Genomic DNA, 9,295 nt, shown 5'->3' on the forward strand with positions numbered 1-9,295 from the left:
CATGGAATCTAGTGTTCTGTTGAAAGCTGATTAGCTAATCAGCAAAGGGAAGGCAGGAAAGCTTTATTAACAATGTATTGCTTACTATTTAAGGGTTCACACTGTGGGTATTTGTTGCATTTTAACCCCTTGCGTACCTTCTCCGCAATAGTACGTCGCAGGCCGCTCATTGCGGAGAAGGTAATAAACTATTGCGGAGAAGGAATAAAGTAAACAGGTTGTTTATACTGCACAGAGAACGCTGTTAAAAAATTATAAAAAAAACTGTCAGAGAATTTCTGTTTTTTGGTCTCCTCACCTCACAAAAAATGGAATAAAACCTGATCAAATTATCGCATGTACCCCAAAATGATACTAATAAAAACGGCAGCTCATCCCATGAAAATCAAGCACTCACACAGCTCGTCAAGGGAAAAATAAAAAGTTATGACTCTTGGAACGCAATAATGCAAAACGACTGTAATGCCGGGGTAGGGAGACCTAATCTACCCGCCTCTCAGTCCCTGCCTACTTGCAACGGCCCGTCCTAGGCGACGGCGTACAACTGGGCGACGGTCCCTACGCTCACTATGTGCATGACAGACAAACAGGCAAGGGTACACAGAAGCTAGGGGAACGGGGCAGTTGCCCACGGCAACACCGTGAGCAACAAGAGTAGTGAACAAGCCGAGTCAAACCAGGAGTGTACGAGGTACCAAACGCAGAACAGGAGAGTAGTGAACGAGCCGAGTCAAACCAGGAGTGTACGAGGTACCAAACGCAGAGCAGGAGAGTAGTGAACAAGCCGAGTCAAACCAGAAGTGTACGAGGTACCAAACGCAGAGCAGGAGAGTAGTGAACGAGCCAAGTCAAACCAGGAGTGTACGAGGTACCAAACACAGAGCAGGAGAGTAGTCAGTAAGCCAGGGTCTATATGGAGCAGAGGACAAAGTACAAGCAGCAGCAGAGCCAGGAAACAGACAGAATCACAGGCAAAGGAGGAGCAGGAAGTGAAGGTATAAATAGACAGAGGGCGGGAGTTAGCTCCGTCTGGCCAGGCTGTGATAGGCTCTCCCACTCCTCAGCCTCCCAGCCTGATTGGTAGAAGGAGCGGTCACTCGATCAGACTTAGGAGCAGGTGCAGACTGACTAACCACGGGCGTCGACACAGAAGCTGTGTCTGGCAGATTCTTTACAACGACGGCCCAGACTAATTTATATGTGTAGCAGTTCTAACCCCACGTCATCATTTGCAGCCCCCACTGGTAAACCCTGTAAATGCATCGGAAACTATGACATTTTGGGGTCTGTGCTACATATGGGGCTAGTGAAGAAGTCAAAGATTAGTGCGATTCCTGCACCCAAAAATCTGTCCTGTACATAAAAGATTGGTTCAAAGCGTACGTCACTCACTATACATGGATAATTAATTTTATTACTCATTCTCCCCATTATTACATCATCCTATTATGACCTGTTGCATTCCGCCCAGCTTACATATACCCTGATGTACTCCACATAGCTTACATATACCCTGATGTACGCCGCCTAGCTTACATATACCCTGATGTACTCCGCCTAGCTTACATATACCCTGATGTACTCCGCCCAGTGTCACGGGCACAGGGTATGTGGACCCACTAGGCCGCTCCGCCGTAGCGGGGAGGCAGCTGACCAGGTCACAGTCTAAGCAGAAGTAAATGGTAGACAGTATGCTTGGGTACCTGAAATAGTCCGGGCGGTGGCTGTGGCTTCAGCACGGATGGAGGCAGGTGCGGCAAGTGGCGCCAGACGTGGCGGGCAGTATCCGATGACACTTGACGTGGCAGATGGCACTTGACGTGGCAGATGGCACTTGAACGCGGGTAGGCACAAGAACAACACGGAATACAGGAACGGTAACAGGGCACGGGTAACAGCTGGAACGGGAGACACTAAAGAACCATTTGCGAGACAGACTGGGAAAGACTAACAACGCTCAGGCAAGGATTAGAAGGCCAGGGGCCTTCTTATAGACCAGGAAATCGTGGCAGTTGATGGTGATGACGATTTCCTAATTGCGCGCGCTGGCCCTTTAAGGCCGGGCGCGAGCACCCTACGGGATCCAGCCGAATGGAGCGGAAGTGAGCGCTGGCATCTCCTAGGAGGGAGACTGAGGCCAGCGCTCACAGATCCATGGCTGCGGGCGTCGGGAGGTGAGTAAACCCGATGGCCCGCGGCCATGGGCGCTACAGTATCCCCCCTCTTACGCCCCCTCTTCTTGGGGCCAGAGTGAGAGAGGAACTTTTTAATAAGAGCAGGATCACTGAGTTTCTCTTCTGGCTCCCAGGACCTCTCCTCAGGACCAAACCCTCTCCAGTCCACCAAATAGAAAGTCCTTCCTCCTACTCTCTTGCGGTCCAGGATCTCCTTTACCTCAAATACATCAGAAGGACCGCTGGGAGCAACTGTGGGACTAGAGGTCTTGCTGTAGCGGTTCAGGACCACTGGTTTCAGGAGGGACACATGGAAGGAGTTAGGGATTCTGAGGGTAGGAGGCAGCCGCAGCTTATAGGAGACCGGGTTAATTTGTTGCAGGACCTCGAAAGGACCAAGGAACCTGGGAGCGAACTTGTATGAGGGCACTCTCAAGCGAATGTTCCGAGAGGACAGCCAGACTTTAGTCCCCGGAAGATACTGAGGCGGCTCTCTTCTAGTATCTGCCTTTCGCTTCATGCGTTCGACCGCCAGCAAAATAGAGGACCGGGTCTGTTGCCAGATTTGCAGGAAGTCCCCATATGCAGAGTCAGCAGCGGGCACCTGAGATAAAGTCGACACAGGAAGAGGGACTCTGGGGTGTTGACTGTACACGATGTGAAACGGAGTGGAAGTGGTGGACTCACTTGTGTGGTTATTATATGAAAACTCCGCCCATGGAAGAAGCTGTACCCAGTTATCGTGCTGTGAAGAGATGAAGTGGCGGAGATAATTTTCCATGATCTGGTTGATCCTCTCAACTTGCCCATTGGACTGGGGGTGATAGGCAGAGGAAAAGTCCAAACTCACATCCAGGAGTTTACAGAGGGCTCCAGAACTTGGAGGTAAACTGAACCCCCTGGTCGGACACAATGTGAAGAGGCAAGCCATGCAAGCGGAAGATGTGCAGCATGAAGAGACTTGCCAGTCGAGGAGCAGAGGGTAGGCCGGTCAGCGGGATAAAATGTGCCATCTTAGAGAACCGGTCCACCACCACCCAGATGGTGTTGCATCCTGCTGAGAGAGGAAGGTCCGTGACGAAGTCCATAGCAATGTGCTGCCAGGGGGCACTGGGTACAGGCAGGGGTTGAAGCAGGCCGGCAGGCTTGCTGTGAGCCACCTTGTTAGAGGCACACACCGTGCAAGCAGAGACAAAGTCCAGAACATCCTTAGGTAGCGTGGGCCACCAGAAGTGACGAGCGACCAGGTCTTGGGTTTTACGGACACCAGCGTGCCCAGCCAGTTTAGAACAGTGTCCCCAGCGGAGAATTCTTTTTCGGTCTGCCAACCGAACAAAAGTTCTCCCCGGAGGGATATCTCTAAGCTGCAGAGGATTGGCGGTGACAACGCAGGATGGGTCTATGATCATCTGAAGGGACTCCACCGTGTCTTCTGTCTCAAATTATCTGGACAGGGCATCGGCCCTCACATTCTTGTCAGCGGGACGGAAGTGGAGCAGAAATTGGAAACGGGTGAAGAACAGTGACCACCTGGCTTGACGGGGATTCAGTCGTTGAGCAGACTGAAGGTAATTAAGATTCTTGTGGTCGGTGAAGATCAGGATGGGGTGAGCAGCGCCCTCCAGAAGATGTCTCCACTCCTCCAGGGCCAATTTGATAGCCAGTAGCTCCCGATCTCCAATGGAATAGTTGCGCTCAGCAGAGAAAAACAGTCTTGAGTAGTAGCCACATACTACTGCCTTTCCTTTGGAGCTCCTCTGGAACAGAAGTGCGCCTGCACCAACAGAGGAAGCGTCCACTTCCAGTGAGAACTGCTGAGATACGTCAGGGTGATGGAAGATTGAAGCTGAGGTGAAGGCTTTCTTGAGGCTAATGAATGCGGACTCTGCCTCTGGAGTCCACACCTTGGCGTTCACACCCTTCTTGGTAAGGGTAGAGATGGGGGCCGTCAGAGAAGAAAAGTTCGGAATAAACTGCCGGTAGAAATTGGTGAAACCCAGGAACCGCTGTATGGCCCTTCGGTCTTGAGGACGTGGCCATTCCAGGACAGACTTTAGCTTGTCAGGGTCCATCTTAAGGCCTTGATCCGAGATGACATAGCCCAGGAAGGGCAAAGACTTCTTTTCAAAGGTGCATTTCTCTAACTTGGCATACAAGCGATTCTCTCTTAGTCGCAGAAGAACTTGCAGAACATGCCTCCGATGGGTCATCAGATCTGGGGAGAAAATTAGAATATCATCGAGATAAACTACAACACACGTATAGAGGAGATCTCGGAAGATGTCATTAACGAACTCCTGAAATACTGCGGGAGCGTTACACAGTCCGAAGGGCATCACTAGGTATTCGTAGTGCCCATCGCGGGTGTTAAATGCCGTCTTCCATTCGTCACCCCGGCGAATCCAGATTAGATTATAGGCCCCCCGCAGATCTAGCTTGGAAAAATTTTGGCTCCTCGTATGCGATCAAACAGCTCGGAAATGAGTGGCAATGGGTACTTGTTCTTGACCGTGATCTGATTGAGACCACAGTAATCAATGCAGGGTCGGAGAGATCCATCTCTCTTTTTAACGAAGAAGAATCCTGCCCCGGCCGGGGAGGAAGATTTTCGAATAAAACCCCTCTCCAAGTTCTCCTTGATATAGGCTGACATCGATAAAGTCTCTGGCAAGGAGAGAGGATATACTCGTCCACGGGGAAGAGAAGCATTGGGAACCAGTTCAATGGGACAGTCGTAATTCCGATGTGGAGGCAACGTCTCAGCCTCTCGTTTGCAAAAGACATCCGCAAAACTGGCATACTGAGAAGGTAGATCGGAGAGTGACTGAGGCAGAGGAGGCACAACAGGACGGACTTGTGACAGGCAATGGCTATGACATCTGGAACCCCATCGAAGAACTTCTCCAGAACTCCAGTCGAGTGTCGGGGCGTGTAGACGGAGCCATGGCAGACCCAGCAGGATAGGATTGATAGCCTTGGGTAGTGCCAGGAAGGAGATCTGTTCCGAGTGAAGAGCTCCGACCCGTAGTGTCAACGGCTCAGTGATGAGCATGATCGGATCAAGTAACGGTAGATTATTCACAGAAGCAACTGCCAGGGGTCTCTCCAGACGGACTGTGGGTAGTTGAAACCGGTCCACTAGATCCTGATGGATAAAATTAGCGGCCGCTCCAGAGTCAAGATAGGCGGAAGAAGGATGTGAAGTCTGTCCGGTGACGATGGCCACAGGTATAGACAATTTGGAAGAGGTTTTAACGTTTGGAGACGTTCCACCTAGAGTTGCCTCTCCAATCAACCCTAGGTACTGGAGTTTCCCGGTTTCTGTGGGCATTGGCGCACAAAATGACCCTTGAGGCCACAATACATACAAAGTCCAGAGGAGCGTCTGCGCTGCTTCTCCTGTTCAGATAACCGGACTGTCTACCTGCATGGGTTCCTCAGGTAGCGCACTAGGAGTGGACAATAGTGGTCTCTGGGCAGAGGGTGCTGGTCTGTGGACCCGGCTCTCCTGACGAACCTCTTGAGAGCGCTCCCGGATTCTCATGTCAACCCGGGTGGCTAACAGGATGAGGGCATCCAAGGTAGAAGGAAGGTCGCGGGCTGCCAGTTCGTCCTTGATGTGAGAGGACAGTCCCTGCCAGAAGGTCGCCACCAGTGCCTCATTGTTCCATGCCAGCTCGGCTGCTAGGGTACGGAAGGAGATAGCATACTCCACTACTGTGGAGCCCTCTTGCTTGAGGGTCAGCAGAGTGGCTGCGGCAGAGGATGTTCGACCCGGCTCCTCGAACACGGCACGAAAGGACTGCAGGAACAAGGCTAGGTCCGCGGATACAGATCCTTGTTGCTCCAAGATTGGGTTTGCCCATGCGAGGGCCTTGCCAGCGAGGAGGGAGATAATAAATGCCACTTTGGCCTCCTCGGAGGGGAAGAGATGAGGCCGTAGCCTAAAATGCACCGTGCATTGGTTGAGAAATCCTCTACATGCTCTGGGGTCACCGTCGTAGCGAGGAGGAAGAGGCAGAGGAACTGAGGATCCGGAACAAACAGGGGGAGCAACAGGCAGTGGCACGGCAACAGCTTCAGGGGGAAGAACCAGGGGTGGAACAGCGAGTAGATCCAGGCAGACCAGGATAGAATTCACCGCCTCAAGGAGTTGATCCTGACGTGTGCGTAGGTCATGCTTCTCTGTCTGAATCTTCTGTACTGGGGTCTTGGGCTGGCCAGCGGGTTCCATGGCCTGAGCGTACTGTCACGGGCACAGGGTATGTGGACCCACTAGGCCGCTCCGCCGTAGCGGGGAGGCAGCTGACCAGGTCACAGTCTAAGCAGAAGTAAATGGTAGACAGTATGCTTGGGTACCTGAAATAGTCCGGGCGGTGGCTGTGGCTTCAGCACGGATGGAGGCAGGTGCGGCAAGTGGCGCCAGACGTGGCGGGCAGTATCCGATGACACTTGACGTGGCAGATGGCACTTGACGTGGCAGATGGCACTTGACATGGCAGATGGCACTTGAACGCGGGTAGGCACAGGAACAACACGGAATACAGGAACGGTAACAGGGCACGGGTAACAGCTGGAACGGGAGACACTAAGGAAACATTTGCGAGACAGACTGGGAAAGACTAACAACGCTCAGGCAAGGATTAGAAGGCCAGGGGCCTTCTTATAGACCAGGAAATCGTGGCAGTTGATGGTGATGACGATTTCCTAATTGCGCGCGCTGGCCCTTTAAGGCCGGGCGCGAGCGTGCGCGTGCACCCTACGGGATCCAGCCGAACGGAGCGGAAGTGAGCGCTGGCATCTCCTAGGAGGGAGACGGAGGCCAGCGCTCACAGATCCATGGCTGCGGGCGTCGGGAGGTGAGTAAACCCGACGGCCCGCGGCCATGGGCGCTACACCCAGCTTACATATACCCTGATGTACTCCTCACAGCTTACATATACCCTGATGTACTCCGCCCAGTTTACATATACCCTGATGTACTCCGCCCAGTTTACATATACCCTGATGTACTCCGCACAGCTTACATATACCCTGATGTACTCCGCACAGCTTACATATACCCTGATGTACTCCGTGCAGCTTACATATACCCTGATGTACTCCGCCCAGTTTACATATACCCTGATGTACTCCGCCCAGTTTACATATACCCTGATGTACTCCGCCCAGTTTACATATACCCTGATGTACTCCGCACAGCTTACATATACCCTGATGTACTCTGCCCAGCTTACATATACCCTGATGTACTCCGTGCAGCTTACATATACCCTGATGTACTCGGCACAGATTACATATACCCTGATGTACTCCGCACAGATTACTTATACCCTGATGTACTCCGCACAAATTACATATACCCTGATGTACTCCACATAGCTTACATATACCCTGATGTACTCCTGATGTACTCCGCCTAGCTTACATATACCCTGATGTACTCCGCCTAGCTTACATATGCCCTGATGTACTCCGCCTAGCTTACATATACCCTGATGTACTCTGCCTAGCTTACATATACCCTGATGTACTCCACACAGCTTACATATACCCTGATGTACTCCACACAGCTTACATATACCCTGATGTACTCCGCACAGCTTACATATATCCTGATGTACTCCGCACAGCTTACATATACCCTGATACACTCCACCCAGCTAACATATCCCCGATGCACTCCGCCCAGCTTACATATATCCTGATGTACTCCGCGCAGCTTACATATACCCTGATGTACTCCGCACAGCTTACATATACCCTGATGTACTCTGCACAGCTTACATATACCCTGATGTACTCCGCGCAGCTAACATATACCCTGATGTACTCCGCCCAACTTACATATGCCCCCACATTATAAACTGAAACACCAGTAAAACACTAAACTACTACTACTACTACCAAGCAAAATATGCGCTCCAAAAGCCAAATGGCGCTCCTTCTGGGCCTGGCAGTGTGCCCAAACAGCAGTTTATGACCACATATGGGGTATTACCGTACTCTGGAGAACCGCTTAACAATTTATGGGGCGTATGTCTCCAGTGGTACAAGCTGGGCCCAACACATTGGGCACTGAAATAGCATATATGTGGAAAATGGCCATTTTCAATCTGCAACATCCACTGTGCACTAATTTCTGCAAAACCTTTGGGGGTCAAAATGCTCACTACACTTCTAGATGAATTCCTTGAGGGGTGTAGTTTCCTAAATTGGGTCACTTCTTGGGAGTTTTCACTGTACTGGTACCTCAGCGCAATGCAACATGGCGTCAAAAACAAATTTTGTAAAATCTCCACTCCAAAAACGAAATTGCACTTTTTCCGTTTAGACCCTTGCCGTATGTCAAAATACCCATTTACAACCACATATGGGGTATTTCCCTACTCAGGAGAAATTGTGTAACACATTTTGGGGTGCCTTTTCTCCTGTATTCCTTGTGGAAATGAAAAATGATGAGCTAAATCTATAGGTTATTGGAAAAAAAATATTTTTTTCATTTTCACGGATCAATTCTAATAAAATCTATAAAACACCTGAGGGCTCAAAATGCTCACTACACCTCTAATTAAATTCTTTGAGGGGTATAGTCTCCAAATTGGGATCACACCTGGGTAATTTCTACTGTACTGGTACTTCAGGGACTCTGCAAATGCGACATGGCCCCCAGAAACCAATTCAGCTAAATCTGAGCTGCAAAATCCAAATGGTGCTCCGTCCCTTCTGAGCCCTGCCGTGGGTCCAAACAGCAGTTTATTACCACATATGGGGTATTACCATAATCAGGAGAAATTGCTTTACAAATGTTGAGGTGCTTTTTCTCCTTTATTCCTTATAAAAATTAGAAAATTCAGGTTTTTTTTTCAAAAAAAAGGTCTCTTTTCATCTTCACAGACTAATTCCAATAAATTCAGCAAAAAACCTGTGGGGTCAAAATGCTAACTATACCACTAGAAAAATTCCCTGAGGGGTTTAGTTTCCAAAATGGAGTCACTTTTGGGGGGATTCCACTGTTTAGGTCCCTCCAGGGCGTTGCAAACGTGACACGGCACCGAAAACCATTCCAGTAAAATCAGAGCTCCAAAATCCAAATGGCGCTCTTTCCCTTCTGAGCCCTG

The sequence above is a fragment of the Rhinoderma darwinii genome, chromosome 3 (genome assembly GCF_050947455.1).
Source record: "Rhinoderma darwinii isolate aRhiDar2 chromosome 3, aRhiDar2.hap1, whole genome shotgun sequence".
Taxonomy (NCBI): domain Eukaryota; kingdom Metazoa; phylum Chordata; class Amphibia; order Anura; family Rhinodermatidae; genus Rhinoderma; species Rhinoderma darwinii.